Genomic DNA, 17,146 nt, shown 5'->3' with positions numbered 1-17,146 from the left:
AGCATGTGGTAGTCTACACCCTCCACAGACCGACAGTAGGGCAGCATGTGGTAGTCTACACCCTCCCCAGACCGACAGTAGGGCAGCATGTGGTAGTCTACACCCTCCCCAGACCGACAGTAGGGCAGCATGTGGTAGTCTACACCCTCCCCAGACTGACAGTAGGGCAGCATGTGGTAGTCTACACCCTCCCCAGACTGACAGTAGGGCAGCATGTGGTAGTCTACACCCTCCCCAGACCGACAGTAGGGCAGCATGTGGTAGTCTACACCCTCCCCAGACCGACAGTAGGGCAGCATGTGGTCGTCTACACCCTCCCCATACCGACAGTAGGGCAGCATGTGGTAGTCTACACCCTCCCCAGACCGACAGTAGGGCAGCATGTGGTAGTCTACACCCTCCCCGCAAATTAATCGCATTAAAAAATAAAAATTTACCTCAAACCTTGATTGAGTATTGATTGAGTATTGGCTGCTGTAAATATATATTCCAGGCTGATTCCTGTGCCGCGAGCAGATCCCTCTTGAGCAGACAGCTTGCCAGCACAAGGAACCAGCTGGCTCCGCCCCTACATATCTACAGATCCCAGGTCAGTCTAAGCGACTGACCTGCAGTTACACAGGGATAGACGATAGGGGGCGCTTTTTTCCATTCTGAGCTCCTGTAGGGGCTGCTGTACCAGCATGTGGTAGTCTACACCCTCCCCAGACCGACAGTAGGGCAGCATGTGGTAGTCTACACCCTCCCCAGACCGACAGTAGGGCAGCATGTGATAAGTCTACACCCTCCCCAGACCGACAGTAGGGCAGCATGTGGTAGTCTACACCCTCCCCATACCGACAGTAGGGCAGCATGTGGTAGTCTACACCCTCCCCAGACCGACAGTAGGGCAGCATGTGGTAGTCTACACCCTCCCCAGACCGACAGTAGGGCAGCATGTGGTAGTCTACACCCTCCCCATACCGACAGTAGGGCAGCATGTGGTAGTCTACACCCTCCACAGACCGACAGTAGGGCAGCATGTGGTAGTCTACACCCTCCCCAGACCGACAGTAGGGCAGCATGTGGTAGTCTACACCCTCCCCAGACCGACAGTAGGGCAGCATGTGGTAGTCTACACCCTCCCCAGACTGACAGTAGGGCAGCATGTGGTAGTCTACACCCTCCCCAGACTGACAGTAGGGCAGCATGTGGTAGTCTACACCCTCCCCAGACCGACAGTAGGGCAGCATGTGGTAGTCTACACCCTCCCCAGACCGACAGTAGGGCAGCATGTGGTCGTCTACACCCTCCCCATACCGACAGTAGGGCAGCATGTGGTAGTCTACACCCTCCCCAGACCGACAGTAGGGCAGCATGTGGTAGTCTACACCCTCCCCGCAAATTAATCGCATTAAAAAAAAAAAATTTACCTCAAACCTTGATTGAGTATTGATTGAGTATTGGCTGCTGTAAATATATATTCCAGGCTGATTCCTGTGCCGCGAGCAGAACCCTCTTGAGCAGACAGCTTGCCAGCACAAGGAACCAGCTGGCTCCGCCCCTACATATCTACAGATCCCAGGTCAGTCTAAGCGTGTGGTAGTCTACACCCTCCCCAGACCGACAGTAGGGCAGCATGTGGTAGTCTACACCCTCCCCAGACCGACAGTAGGGCAGCATGTGGTAGTCTACACCCTCCCCAGACCGACAGTAGGGCAGCATGTGGTAGTCTACACCCTCCCCAGACCGACAGTAGGGCAGCATGTGGTAGTCTACACCCTCCCCAGACCGACAGTAGGGCAATGCTCGCAAAGACTAGGAGGGGAAGGGGGGCTACAGTATGTGAGACTGTTGTTCATTGACTACAGCTCAGCGTTCAACACCATAGTCCCCACCAGACTGGTGGACAAGCTAATCGAGCTGGGTCTGAGCTCCGCCCTGAGCACCTGGGTACTGGACTTTCTGAGTGAAAGACCCCAGGCGGTCAGGGTGGGGGGTCAGACCTCCAGCACCATCACCCTGAGCATCGGGTCCCCCCAGGGCTGTGTTCTGAGCCCCCTGCTGTACTCACTCTACACACACGATTGTGTGGCGAAGTTCAGCTCCAACTCCATAGTGAAGTTTGCAGACGACACGGTGGTGGTGGGGCTGATCTCGGACAACGACGAGAAGGCCTACCGGGAAAAGGTTGAGGTACTGGAACGCTGGTGCCAGGACAACAGCCTGCTCCTGAACATTGGTAAAACCAAGGAGCTGATCGTGGATTATAGGAGAGGACAGCAGGAGACACACACACCACTGAGGATAAACGGGGCTACAAGTGGACAGAGTGAGCAGCTTTAAGTACCTGGGGTCCACATCTCAGAGGATCTGACATGGACAACACACATAGAGTCAGTCGTAAAAAAGGCGAAGCAGCGCCTCTACCACCTGAGACAGTTAAGGAAGTTCAGAGTATCTGGGAAGATACTCCAGTCCTTCTACTCCGGAGCTGTAGAGAGCATCTTGACTGGAAACATCACTGCCTGGTATGGAAACAGCACGGCACAGGACAAGAAGGCCCTACAGAGAGTGGTGCGCTCAGCCGAGCGTACCACGGGTATTGCACTACCTCCCCTGCAGGTTCTATCCAACAAGAGGTGCAAATCCAGAGCCTGCAGAATAATGAAAGACCCTCACCACCCCAACAACAGCCTGTTCCAGCTGCTGAGGTCAGGCAGACGCCTGCGAACCCCAGCTACTAGGACAGAGAGACTTCGGCTCAGCTTCTTCCCCCAGGCCATCAGAGCCTTGAACACTGAACTCTCCACACACAAACACACATGAGCACACACACGACACGCACGCTGTACACGCTCGCACACTAGCAGCCACTTTAACATGAGCAAGCACACACTCATGCTGCACACGCCCACACTTATGGCCACTAAGGAAAGGTCACTTTAAAAATAGTATAGTAACAGTAACAGTGTATATGCACTACCAAAGGACCTAGCATGTCCTCCATGCTCTGTAAATAACTTATGTACAAATACCGATATGCCCGACTATGTTACCTGTTTATTGCACAATGTTGTTTTATTGGATTCTATTATATGTTTATTGCACAATGTTGTTTTATTGGATTCTATTATATGTTGTTACTACTGTATTCCACATCGTTGCGGGCAAGACCACCCGCATTTCATTGTATACTTGTATGCCGTGACAAATAAAACTCTTGACTTGACTTGACTTGACGGGAATCGGAATTGATGGGACGGGAGGAAAGAGAGGAAGACAAAAAAATAAAACATATGGACACAAAACTCACTAGACGAGTGTATCCACTGCCATCACCAATACAATAATTGTAACTGAGGGGTACAATTCCCTGACTGTATTAATCAAGTACTGATATCATTAAATCACTACCGTCTATGTACTCCTGGCCAATACTGTACATAAGTATATTAGATTAGAACACTCCCACAATAACACGGTTTTCCACACAAAATACTCGTTTACAATATTTATTACATAAAGAATAGTATTACATAATATACTTTGCTTAGATTGCGCTTATAAGGCAAATAGAATGTGCAGGCAAATCAATAATGAATAGTAAGGATGATCTCTATGGTGCTCTGGGAAAGGGGGTACTACCGGTTGTAAGCCAGCAGAGGGGGCCAAAGCTCTATGCAAGTCCAGGGTTCAAGGAGGCGATGTCACCCCCGTGTCAGCGGGGATAGGCAGCCTGGTCCCAGATTGCGCGCCTTGCAGGTGAAGCCGTGGGGTCTCTGGTACGACAAAGACGGGCTTGAGTGATGTCCCCACGGGCACGTGGATCCCACAGCAGTGGGTGTAGACGGTTTTCTGCTTCCAGCAGCTTGGTGAAGAATGAAGAATAATAATCCTTGCCGGAAAAGTGGCACTGCGGGCGGGGTGTAAATCCCCCGTGGTGCTGCTGCTCCGGTGCAAATATCCTCCGGTGCGGTAGTGCACGGTTGACCTTGACGTTACTATACTATTAGCACGGGCAATAAGTGCTCTATGTAGACGCACAATCACTCACTCCACGTGGTCTTTGACTCGTAATGAAGGTTTACTAATAAATAGAGAACGATACGACAAACAGACGTATTAGGATAACACGAGACTATCTTGGGGCGATGCGAGCCCTGCTCTGCCCACGTTGCGTAGTGGGTGAGACGTTGCTTGGATAACTGAACCAGACTGAACTGAAGGCGAACTGAAAGGGAACTGCAAGGGGGGTTCTACATTTCTTGCGCCCTATTTATATGTACCGTGGACAAATAGTGCCATTCTGCTTTCGGTAGCCGTATTAGTGGGCAGAAGCTGGGCATGTACAGACATATCTCGTCGGTACCTTTGAAGTCAGCTCGAAGGGGTAAGGCAGTGGCGCCTAGGGGATCGCTTCCAATAGGAGAACGAATATTATGGTCTGTCCTGCTACCAGGTAAAGGGATATTCCGTATATATTGTACAAGGAATATACAGGGGATATCAAACGATATGCAAATATTATACATGGGATCTCAGGCAATAAATATATATATTCGGTTTAATCTGACCCTTTGTAACAGCCGCCCCCTAATTAGTCCCACCTAATTAGCTAAGCAGGGACAGATTAACCGCACTGTCCACTACTCAATGTCTGTGAGGGGTCGGGCAGTTCACAAAGTCAGGGGTCATGGTCGTCATTAGGCAAGTCGGGGAGCCTTGGCGACTCTATCAGCCTCGCCACGGGTCGGTTGTAGATCCGCCCTTGGCCGAGCACTTCTGCCACTCTGACCTTTCCGTCGGCACCAGTGGTCACTTTGCTTACGCGGCCGGCCGGCCACGCAGCTCGGGGTGGTGACTGGTCTATGGTCATGACGACTGGACGGGATGAAGGGGGGCTTAGGAGGAAGCAGGCCTGAGACTGCTTTGATCTGGGCTTGGCTGTGCTTTCTCCTCCTCCGTCTGTTTCTCTTGTTCGCTCTGTACCCCGTGTGAGGAGGGGCCGGTCCCGGCCGCCCCGTCAAGGAGTCGCTTGGGGTGCTGGGTTCGAGGTCAGCTACGTCTGAAGCGCAGCTGAGGGGGATGGAGTTCCGAACTCCCTCTGGTACCCACGGTTCTCTCACGGGCCCCTCGCTTAATGTCAATAGCCTCTGCTGTACGGGGGAGAGGCCGGTGTCTTCTTCTGTCGCTCTGGAGTGGAGGCAGCTAGTGGCTGCTGTTCGGTTGAGAGATTTAGCGAGGGGGCCTTGCAATGTCCATCCTAGGCGGGTCTCGACTGCTGCAGGACAGCCTCGGGGGCCTGTATGGACCCGGTCAATCGGGACTATGAGTTCTGCATGGTCGGAGCCTATCAACAGGGTCGGGGTAGCGCCGTCTATGAGCGGGATAGGTAATTGACGCAGGTGCACATATTTATCCATCAACTTGGTGACAGGGTAGGTGTACTGCGATAGTCCTATTTCTTGGCTGGTGAAAGCATTTGTGATCTTGTACCGTCGCTCTGGCTAACCGCTTGCTGCGATAGTGAAGGAGACATTCTCGCCCTTTATCGTCTTTAAATCTCTTCTTATTGTCCGAATCGTCATTTGGTTCTCGCTCCCCCGCAGTCCCAGCTGGGCCGCAGCGGACGCGAGCAGAAGGGTCTTCTCTGACCCGTCATCAAGGACGGCGTAAGTGTCCATGACTTTGTCCCCGTGGCTCAGGAGCACTCTGACCACTTTGAGGAGCACTCGGGGGGTCTCGCTGTGCTGGTCAATGTGGAGCACTCCTGTCTCGGGTGGTGACGTAGACTCTATGTGGCACGAGTCGCACCTTGACTCCCAGTGTCTGCCGCGGCAGTCGGGACACCAGGGAGCGGTCTGGTGGAACTTTGGTTCTGGTGCCACCGCCTCGGCATGGTACAGTACCGTGACGGGCCCACTCGGTTGTCCTGGCTGACGCTTGTTGATGTCATGCAGGACCTCCAGGTGGGTGCCACCGCACCTGCTGCACTTTTTCTTCAGGTGGCACTCAGCTGCTAGGTGGCTGCGCGCGCAGCGGAAGCAGCGGCGGTGGTCCTTGACCCACTGGCTCACATCATCCGTGGTCAGCTTCTTGAAATCTTCGCACTGATGGAGCCGATGTTCTCCCTCACAGTACTGGCACTCAATCCTCACAGTACTGGCACTCAATCTTCCACTGGTCCTCTTTCGTCGAGGGGGTGTTGTGGTTGGAGTGCTGCGGTACTGATTCGGCTTGGTGCATGACAGTCACCGATCTTCTTCCATCATTTATTCTCCTGGGTCCCTCTCTGGAGCTTGGCGTGCTCCGCCCGAATGTATCCAGTCGTAAGCTGCTGACTTCTCTCGCCAGGAAGTCGGCTAGATCAAGGAGGGATGGTTCGGGGCCGTCGGGATCTCGGTAGTCTCTCTGCCGCCTAAAACGCTCCTGTCTTGCGGGTGGCAGCTTCTCCAAAATCCTCTCGACGTTAGAGTTGGCGTATAGCTCATGCCTGCCCTTTTCCCGTTGCGCTCCCAGCATCCCTACCAGGGACTGCACTTTGATTGACAGGTCGTCTAGTGAGCGATTGTCTGTTGCTGGGGGTAAGCGGTCAATATGCCTTATCTCTTCTATCACGTAATCCCATATACGTCCATATCTCTGGTCCAGCGCCGCCAGGGCCGCTGTGTATGGTGTCGAAGAGGTGGCATAGGCCAGCGCTATATTGTGCGCTCGCGGTACTTTCAGGTGCTTCAGTAATATTGCATACTTGTGGCGTTCATCAGCGACATCCACCATCATTGTCTCTAGGCACATCCGGAGCTCCGTGTACTGTGCTCGACTCTCGTAGGCGAAGTCGGGAAATGACGGCGTGGCAATGTATGATGTCATGGATGACTGGCACATCGGTGAGCGTTGGGGGAGAGGCCTCCTAGGCGAGTCTCCTCTTGCGTGTCGTCTTGGGCTGGTACTTGGTGGGTACCGAAGGTCGGGTACCCAGGTGCTGTTCCTCGGGGCTGACGGTGCGTCAAACTCACCCGTGAGTTGAGTCGGGGGTTTGTAGCGCAGGGCCTCGGGGCTGACTTCTGGGCTGTACTGGACCTCCTGGTCCTGAGTACGTTGCTGCTGGTCGGCTTGACACTCCTCCTCCTCCTCCTCCTCTTCCTCTGCTAGGACCTGGAGTCTTTTGTTCAGTCTCTCGGCGTGGTCCGGTTCTGTACCCCGGTTGCTAGGTCTCGTATGGACCGGCTGGGGAGGGGGTTCAGAGACGTGGACAGGCTCCTCCTGGTGGCGGGGTCCCGGGTCGCTTCGTCGGGTAGGGGAATGTGTCCTAGACCCGTGTCTGGACGATCTCTGGGAGCTCCGTGCGGAGTGAGGGGGTGTCGCCATGGCCACCAGTTTGTCCATCAGCTCCGCCTGCAGCCGGTCGCGCTCTGCCTCGCGCCGGGCATGGGCTGCGTCGCGCGCTGCTTCGCGCTGGGCATTGGCGATGTCGCGCTGCGCATTGGCGCTGTCGCGTTGCGCATTGGCGCTGGCCTGGGCAGCGTCGCGCTGTGCGTTGGCGACGTCGCGCTGGGCATTGGCGCTGGCATGGGCAGCGTGGAGCTGTGCATTTGCGGCGGCGTGCTGTGCATTTGCGGCGGCGTGCTGTGCATCGGCGCGGCTTCTCTCAATGTTCTCTTCTGTCTGGAGGCGTCTGGTCTCCAGCCTTATGCGGTCGTCTTCACTCCTTTGTTGCGCCTGGAAGCGCTCTCGCTCGCCTGCAAACTGTTCGCGCTCGCGCGTCTGTTGCGCTTGAAGTCGATCGCGTTCGGTGGAGGCTGCCAGGGTGGCGATGAGTGCTTGCGCCAGCATCTTGTCCGCCGCGCTGGGGGAAGACGCCGTTCGGGGCGATCGGCTCCCGGCAGTACTTGTTGGAGACCCGTTCTCCTGTTGCGCACCGAGGAGATCCATCTCCTGGGTGCGCGTCTCTTTAGGGTTGTCTTCCTCCCGGAGCTGATCGGGGGCTATTTGTTCGGTATTGTCTGGGGGTAAAGTCGTGTCAGTTCCCTCCTGGTCCCCACCGTGAGCTTGGTCAGTTACATTAGCACCCACTAGGGCCTCTGTTGGCGGGGTAACCTGGTCGTTAAGGTCAGACATAATTTTACTTTCTACTTTTACCGCGTTTACCGTTCCTTTAAAGCTAGGTATTGGACTGACAGAGTATGCCTCTAGATAGGGAGGTGGCTGTCGTCTGCGCTGCGGGCGATCTAGCTTAGGAGAACCGTTTGTGGAGTGTTCGTCATCGGCCATGTCAATATTAATATTATATTAATATTACGCTAATTATTCTCCGGCTATCGAAGGACCAATTGTAACTGAGGGGTACAATTCCCTGACTGTATTAATCAAGTACTGATATCATTAAATCACTACCGTCTATGTACTCCTGGCCAATACTGTACATAAGTATATTAGATTAGAACACTCCCACAATAACACGGTTTTCCACACAAAATACTCGTTTACAATATTTATTACATAAAGAATAGTATTACATAATATACTTTGCTTAGATTGCGCTTATAAGGCAAATAGAATGTGCAGGCAAATCAATAATGAATAGTAAGGATGATCTCTATGGTGCTCTGGGAAAGGGGGTACTACCGGTTGTAAGCCAGCAGAGGGGGCCAAAGCTCTATGCAAGTCCAGGGTTCAAGGAGGCGATGTCACCCCCGTGTCAGCGGGGATAGGCAGCCTGGTCCCAGATTGCGCGCCTTGCAGGTGAAGCCGTGGGGTCTCTGGTACGACAAAGACGGGCTTGAGTGATGTCCCCACGGGCACGTGGATCCCACAGCAGTGGGTGTAGACGGTTTTCTGCTTCCAGCAGCTTGGTGAAGAATGAAGAATAATAATCCTTGCCGGAAAAGTGGCACTGCGGGCGGGGTGTAAATCCCCCGTGGTGCTGCTGCTCCGGTGCAAATATCCTCCGGTGCGGTAGTGCACGGTTGACCTTGACGTTACTATACTATTAGCACGGGCAATAAGTGCTCTATGTAGACGCACAATCACTCACTCCACGTGGTCTTTGACTCGTAATGAAGGTTTACTAATAAATAGAGAACGATACGACAAACAGACGTATTAGGATAACACGAGACTATCTTGGGGCGATGCGAGCCCTGCTCTGCCCACGTTGCGTAGTGGGTGAGACGTTGCTTGGATAACTGAACCAGACTGAACTGAAGGCGAACTGAAAGGGAACTGCAAAGGGGGTTCTACATTTCTTGCGCCCTATTTATATGTACCGTGGACAAATAGTGCCATTCTGCTTTCGGTAGCCGTATTAGTGGGCAGAAGCTGGGCATGTACAGACATATCTCGTCGGTACCTTTGAAGTCAGCTCGAAGGGGTAAGGCAGTGGCGCCTAGGGGATCGCTTCCAATAGGAGAACGAATATTATGGTCTGTCCTGCTACCAGGTAAAGGGATATTCCGTATATATTGTACAAGGAATATACAGGGGATATCAAACGATATGCAAATATTATACATGGGATCTCAGGCAATAAATATATATATTCGGTTTAATCTGACCCTTTGTAACAATAATGTCTGAATGTCTGTTGTTTTTACCAATGAGCATCTGTGTGTGTGTGTGTGTGTGTGTGTGTGTGTGTGTGTGTGTGTGTGTGTGTGTGTGTGTGTGTGTGTGTGTGTGTGTGTGTGTGTCAGGCAGGATACATTCTGTTGTGAGGACCAAATGTCCCCATGAGTGATGAAAAAAATATTAATGTTTCTGTTGTGGGGAGATTGGCCGGACCTGACAACATGCAGGAGCTATTTGAGGGTCAGGGGTCATGGTTAGGTTAAAGGTCACGTTTAGGGGTTAGGGTTAGGTTAAAGGCCACGGTTAGTGGTTATGAGGGTTAGATTAAGGGTAATGGTTAGTTTAGTTTCTTTAGGATCTCTTTTAGCCCAGCTGTGCTATTCTCCCAAGTAGGGATGCCCCGATCGATCGGCCACCGATCGTTATCGGCCGATAATCAGTATAAATATGCGATCGGTGATCGGTGATAATGCTTTATTTTCGCCGATCGTCAAAACCGATCTCACTCGCTGAGTTCTGTCTCAGACACCGGGTGGTGCGGCGTCTGCTCCTCCCTCCAGCACGCATGTAAACACGGGTCTAGTCTAGTGGGATGGGAGGACGGCGTCTCCCTGAGCTAACGTTAGCTACTGTTACAAAATTACCCAGTCAACTATTCACTTTTAGTTTAATACATGATGAGGCATTGTCTAACCGAACGGTATCTAGCCGGCTAGCTACTGATAGCTCCTGATATCAACAAATGCTCCAGCAAGTCTAGTAGAGACGTGTATGATACTCTGTTAGCTCACGTTAGCGCAAGTTAGTTCACTGTTCAAAAACGAAATGTCCCATTGAACTAAATAATTCACTGAGGCGTTGTATTAACGTTATATATCCGGCTAGCAGTAGCTACAGATAGCTCCTGATATCAATGTCTTATAACACTGATTCGACGCGTATTCGAGCTGAGGGCTTGCTGAGCACAGTAACGTTATACCAATAGGGTCCAGCTGCAGCACAGGAGAATCCTGGCCGTAGCTCGAGGCTACTCGAGTATAGGTCCAGCTGCAGCTCCGGAGAATCCTGGCCGTAGCTGGAGGCTACTAGAGTACACACAGACAGTGGAGCTTGTTGCGTGGTGGCGATGTCTCGCAGATAATACAAGTACAAGTCTAATTATATAATATATATATTTTATAAAAAAAAAAAAAAAATTATATAAAATACAAAAAAAATGTTAATCAAAAACGATCGGTATCGGAGCGGTATCGGCCGATATGGCTCACGACGATCGGTGATCGGTATCGGTGGCAAAAAACGTGATCGGGGCATCCCTACTCCCAAGTCCTCAACATCACTCAATACCAACAGAAACCAACATGTGTAAGTCCTCATACATCTAACAACACACAATTATCATACATCTAACAACACACAATTATCATACATCTAACATCACACAATTATCATACATCTAACAACACACAATTATCATAAATCTAACAACACACAATTATCATACATCTAACAACACAATTAGCATACATCTAACATCACACAATTATCTTCATACATCTAACAACACACAATTATCATACATCTAACATCACACAATTATCATACATCTAACAACACACAATTATCATACATCTAACAACACACAATTAGCATACATCTAACATCACACAATTATCTTCATACATCTAACAACACACAATTATCATACATCTAACAACACACAATTATCTTCATACATCTAACAACACAATTATCTTCATACATCTAACAACACACAATTATCATACATCTAACAACACACAATTATCTTCATACATCTAACAACACACAATTATCTTCATACATCTAACAACACAATTATCTTCATACATCTAACAACACACAATTATCTTCATACATCTAACAACACACAATTATCCTCATACATTTATGACATACATGACACACAGATATACAGTACTGTTTCATCCAGACATTATTACATACAAGATATACAAATATACAGTATTGTTTAAGAGAAAGAGATCATAAAAAATATATACATTAGAGGGGGAAGAAACTGTACTTTGGAGGGGGGTGGGTGGGGGCCTGGGGGCGTCTATGCTTTCCACAACAAATTTGTGTTTCCGCGTTCGAGTTTTGCGCTCTGATTGGCCATGCGCGTTTCTGGTCATGTGACATGTGCGCCAATCGTGGGACGGCAAGTTCTGCGCCTATTTCCGGGTCTAACAGCCTGCAAACTACCTAACGCCTAGTTTATCACTGGTTAAGCTTAGGCGACTCTTTCGCAGTTGGTTAAGGTTAGAGTTTGGAATCAGGGCAGGCGTTCTATCGCCATGCTCTAAGACAAACTCTAACCTTAACCAACTTTGAAAGAGCGCCTAAGCTTAACCATCCAAAAACTTGCGGTCCCACGATTGGCGCACATGTCACATCTTGTCTAGCACAGTCTCTGGAGCGTAACAGTAAAAAGCATTTTGTATAAAAGTATTCTGTACTTCTGTATGACAACTATTAAAGAAACTTGAAACTTGAAACTTGAAACATGACCAGAAACGCGTGTGGCCAATCAGAGACGCGGAAACACAAATTTGTTGTGGAAAGTATTCAGGCGGCCTGGGGGGGTTTGGACATTTACCGGGGCCAGTTTGGAATTGCAGCCACCGGTAGGTGCTCTTTGAGAGCGGTTTTGAAGGAGCGCAGGGATTCACATTATTTTCCGGCTGTGGGTAGGCCGTTCCACATTGTTGTGGCATAATTGCAAAACGTACCTACGTACTGTACCTATTTACTAATGCATATTTGGTAACATCAAGTTATTCTCTAGATATCCTTTTAACAACTGTAATCATGGGTTTTATAGGTTTTCATTGCATGATCATTTCATAATAAGGGAGAGAGAGAGCAAGAGAGAGAGAGAAGTGTAAAGGAAAGAGAGATCCCCCCCCCAACCTCCTCTAATGTACAGTTTCTTCCCCCTCAAATGTATATACTCTATTTTTTTACTCTTTTTGTACTCATAAACAGTACTGTATATTTGTAGATCTGGTATGTCATAAATTTATGTTATGATGAATTGAAAATTGGGGGACCCTGATGTAAACAAGACGAAAGTCTTTCTCTGGTCTGCATCCCCTTAACAATTGTGTGTATTGAGCCGTACTGTATTGTACCCATTCTGCAATCTGTTAAATTAAGTTTTCAATCAATCAGAGAGAGAGAGAGAGAGAGAGAGAGAGAGAGAGAGAGAGAGAGAGAGAGAGAGAGAGAGAGAGAGAGAGAGAGAGAGAGAGAGAGAGAGAGAGAGAGTGAGAGTGAGAGTGAGAGTGAGAGTGAGAGTGAGAGTGAGAGAGAGAGAGAGAGTGAGAGTGAGAGAGAGAGAGAGAGAGAGAGAGAGAGAGAGAGAGAGAGAGAGAGAATGTATGTATACCATATTCCATTGTCTCTTTGTGCTTATGAGTTTTAGTGGTTTTACTTGACAAAGTAAACAAATGAGAGGTAGTTGATGACGAGAGAAAGTCCTGAACTATGTAAAAAAACATTGTCTATCTATGAATCACAGTAAAATAGACAGTCTCTTTAAAGCGACTCCTCCCCTGGACAGCTATAACCAGAGCCGTACAAGGCTATAACCAGGAAGCACCTCCCACCCACACAATCAGAGTTCACTCTTGTAGTTGTCTTTGTAGAATAAAATGGCGCAGCAAGGAGTTGATCTGTACCGGGACCAGTGCTGCTGTTGTATCTGTCAGGATGTACTGAAGGATCCGGTAACTATTCCCTGTGGACACAGCTACTGTATGGGCTGTATTAAAGACTGCTGGGATCACGATGATCAGAAGTGGATCTACACATGTCCCCAGTGCAGGGAGACTTTTAGTCCGAGGCCTGTTCTGAAGAAAAACAATATAATGGCTGAAATGATAGAACAACTAATGAAGACAGGACCCCAAACTGCTCCTCCTGATCACTGTTATGCTGGACCTGGAGATGTGGCCTGTGATGTCTGCACTGGGAGAAAGCGGAAAGCCCTCGAGTCCTGCCTGGTATGTCTGACCTCTTTCTGTGAAACTCACCTCCAGCCTCATCATACTGTAGCTCCGTTAAAGAAACACAAGCTGGTCAAAGCCTCCACACGGCTTCAGGAGAACAAGATAGTCCACCAGAGAGTCCAGGAGAGAGAGAAGCAACTCAAAGAGGCCCAACAGGCTGTTGATTCTCTCAATCGCTCTGCTGATAAAGCAGTGGGGGACAGTGAGAGAATCTTTACTGAGCTGATATGCTCCTTGGAGACGAGGCGCTTTGAGCTGAAGAAGGTCATCAGAGCCCAACAGAGGACCACCGTGACTCAGGCTGAAGAACTGCAGAAGAGACTGGAGCAGGAGATAGTGGACCTGAGGAGGAGAGCCACTGAGCTGGAGCAGCTCTCACACACAGAGGACCACATCCACTTTCTACAGAGTCACCCCCCCCTCTCCAGTCCCAGTGAGTCTACACAGACTCACCCAGCATCAGTGTCCTTCCTCTCCTGTACTTTGCAGATGTGACTGAGGTCGTGTCTGAGCTGAGAGTGAAACTACAGGACGTTCTGAAAGAGCAGTGGCCCAGAATCTCAACAACAGTGAATGCAGTTAATGTTTTACTGCCACCAGAGCCCAAGACCAGAGCTGACTTCTTACAATATTCCTCTCAGATCACACTGGACCCAAACACAACAAACACACTTCTGTCTTTGTCTGAGGGGAACAGAAAAGCAACATATATGCAGTGAAATAATGTATATCCTAATCACCCAGAAAGATTTATTAGATGGCCTCAGGTTCTGGGTAGAGAAGGTCTGACTGGACGCTGTTACTGGGAGGTGGAGTGGAGTGTAGGGGTTTCTGTAGCAGCCTCCTACAAAGACATTAGTAGAACAGGCACCGGGGATGACGGTGGATTTGGATTAAATTCCAAATCCTGGGTTTTTGATTGCAGACCAGGTGATTACAGCTTCACACACAATACCAATAACATAATAGTACCGAGCCCCTGGTCCTCCAGAATAGGAGTGTACCTGGATCACAGGGCAGGTACTCTGTCCTTCTACAGCGTCTCTGACAGCATGACCCTCCTGCACAGAGTCAACACCACATTCACTCAGCCTCTCTATCCTGGACTGGGGTTTTGTGTATACCCTGGGGCTGCTGAGTTTTGTGAGCTGAAGTAGAGATCAGTGACATTCACAGCTCCTCTACCCAGGGTTTTGGATTTAAATGTATCTTGAAGATGCTGAGTTGTGAAAGATGAGGTAATTAGGAGTTACATTCACTCAGTCACTCTATCATTGTTCTGAGGGACACAGTTTATAGCCTACCGGAGTTTGTCTGATTGGATATTTGCATATTCACATATTTGATTCCCATCTTCAATACCTCTGTTCCTTTGCATGTGGGGAAGTCAAAATCTTTATTTTCATACTCTGGGTAGGTTGGACAACAATATGCAACCATTGTATTTGTATTTGATCACCTTTGGTTATTTTGGTCATTACTGTGGGATTTGGGTCTGTCTCTTCCCTTAGGAAGAATGACCATTCATTTAATATTGTGCATTTTGTCTTTTGTTCTTTTATTCTTACTAAATAAACGTGGACATCTAAACCCAGAAGGACCCGTGTGGATATTTGATATTTGATAGATCCTACTGTCTCTCTAGAAGCTCATACTGGCTACATATCTTTCTAGTGTCTATCTAGAAGCTCATTGGTTTGTAAATGTACTATTTTTAGTTTTGAATGTACTCTGATGTACTCTTGATAGTCGTGGGAAGCCGATTTCACCATTCTGCAGAATAAAAGACTCTGAACTGAGAAACCGTGAGACAAGTTTCCTTTTGTGTGCACACCCTGGATAAGACGTCTTAAGATTTCCATAACACAATGAATATATTGAAGACGACTGGCAAGAGGCCATTGACTCAGTTAAAAAGGTTTATACATGTAACAGACTAAGAGAAACACAATATAAAATTCTTCACAGATTACACATCACACCTGTGTTACTAAACAAAATGGACCGTTCAATATCTCCTTTATGTTCGAAATGTCAAACAGATCTGGGCACCTACTATCACTACTTTTGGGAATGTACCGTACTTTTCGGACTATAAGCCGCGGCTTTTCCCCCCATTTTTCGACCCTGCGGCTTATATAACGGTGCGGCTTATATGTGACTCGACGTGACCAAACCCGAAAATGTAAAAATCTAAATATTGCTTTTTTGACTGCATTGAAATGTTATTTATCTGTTCCCTTATTTGCTAAACTTAATACAACTTGTAAATGAGTTAATTCTTGTTATTTGTCCGACAGTATTGTGTCCCAATGCTAATTACATATGGTAATTAAACATTAAAACACCTGCGGCTTATAGTCCAGTGCGGTTTATATATGTACACATCATTCAATTTAGCTGCTGCGGCTTATAGTCAGGTGCGGCTTATAGTGCGAAAAGTACGGTAAGTGTTTATCCAGGATCTGGGGCCAAGTGGCACGTGAGTTAAGCGACATTTTCAAGGTGAAAATAAAGAAGGATCCGGGAGCTTTCTTACTGGGACTCCCATCAAAGGAAATTCATTTGACACCCTTACAATTCAAACTATTTGATAAACTTCAACTTTCAGCCCGGAAATGCATTCTGATAAACTGGATTAAGGATAAGCCTCCATCTATACAAATGTGGTATAGAGAGATCTTCGGTGTGCTACCCCATGAAAGACTCTGTGCAATGCATAGAGGCAACAACGCTTCATTTCAGGAGGTGTGGGCCCCACTATTAGACTATTTTCCTGCTGAAATTTCTCGGATCCTTCTAAAGGCCCAATGCCCCATTGTATGGACAGACCTAGGATAGAAAAAATAAATAGATGTATGTCTACATGTGAATGGGCTCGAGGCATATTGTGCAATACTGTACAGTGCCTGTCTTGGTTTGCTTTCCTTTTTGCTTGTTTTTCTTTTTGTTTTTGCTTGCTTATGGTGTGGATGATGATGATGGCATAGATGAACTGGAGGAACCCCCCCCCCCCCCCCCTGTCACAATGTGTTTTTTTGTAATGTAAGTAACTGTACGTGATTTTTTTTTTTTTTTTTTTAAACCAATACAAATAATAAAACTGAAAATAAATGGACTCAGAACAGTGAGTCTCGGAGCTCCTCCGACCTGCAGACTTCAGCATTGTTTCAGCAAGTCATTTTCATTTAACGCTATTGGATTTGCTCCACAATTTTTTATCAGATTGAGACACGTTTTTTTTTCTAAACGTTCACAGAAAGGTAAAGAAACAAACTATGTTACATTTTATGGCAATAACATTCTCTCTCTCTCTCTCTCTGTCTCTCTCTCTGTCTCTCTCTCTCTTTGTATCTCTCTCTGTATTTCTCTCTCTATGCCTCTCTCTCTCCTCTGTCTCTCTCTATCTCTCTCTTGTGAACAAACTGCTCCACCTTGTGGTTAGGTCAGAGTAATGCACCACCACACCTCTTTATCAAACAGAATAGTACAGGATACGTGTGTGTGCGTGTGTGTGTGCGTGTGCGTGCGTGTGTGTGTGT

At 48.4% G+C, this 17,146-nt stretch overlaps 1 protein-coding gene and 1 pseudogene across 5 annotated transcripts in view; one reads left to right on the top strand and one right to left on the bottom strand.

Moving 5' to 3' along the window:
* Positions 1–17,146, bottom strand: part of dock7 (dedicator of cytokinesis 7) — a 303,680-nt gene that overhangs the window by 50,474 nt on the left and 236,060 nt on the right. The gene's annotated exons all lie outside the window — the stretch shown is intronic.
* Positions 13,248–14,761, top strand: LOC311225062 (tripartite motif-containing protein 16-like protein; annotated as a pseudogene). Its single transcript has 2 exons — positions 13,248–13,806; positions 14,094–14,761. The product of its transcript is annotated as a tripartite motif-containing protein 16-like protein (transcript).

This window comes from Notolepis coatsorum (assembly GCF_963971535.1).
Source record: "Notolepis coatsorum genome assembly, chromosome: 3".
NCBI classification, from domain to species: domain Eukaryota; kingdom Metazoa; phylum Chordata; class Actinopteri; order Aulopiformes; family Paralepididae; genus Notolepis; species Notolepis coatsorum.
The sequence above is the reverse complement of the archived record's forward strand: the minus strand, read 5'-3'. Positions and strand labels throughout refer to the sequence as shown.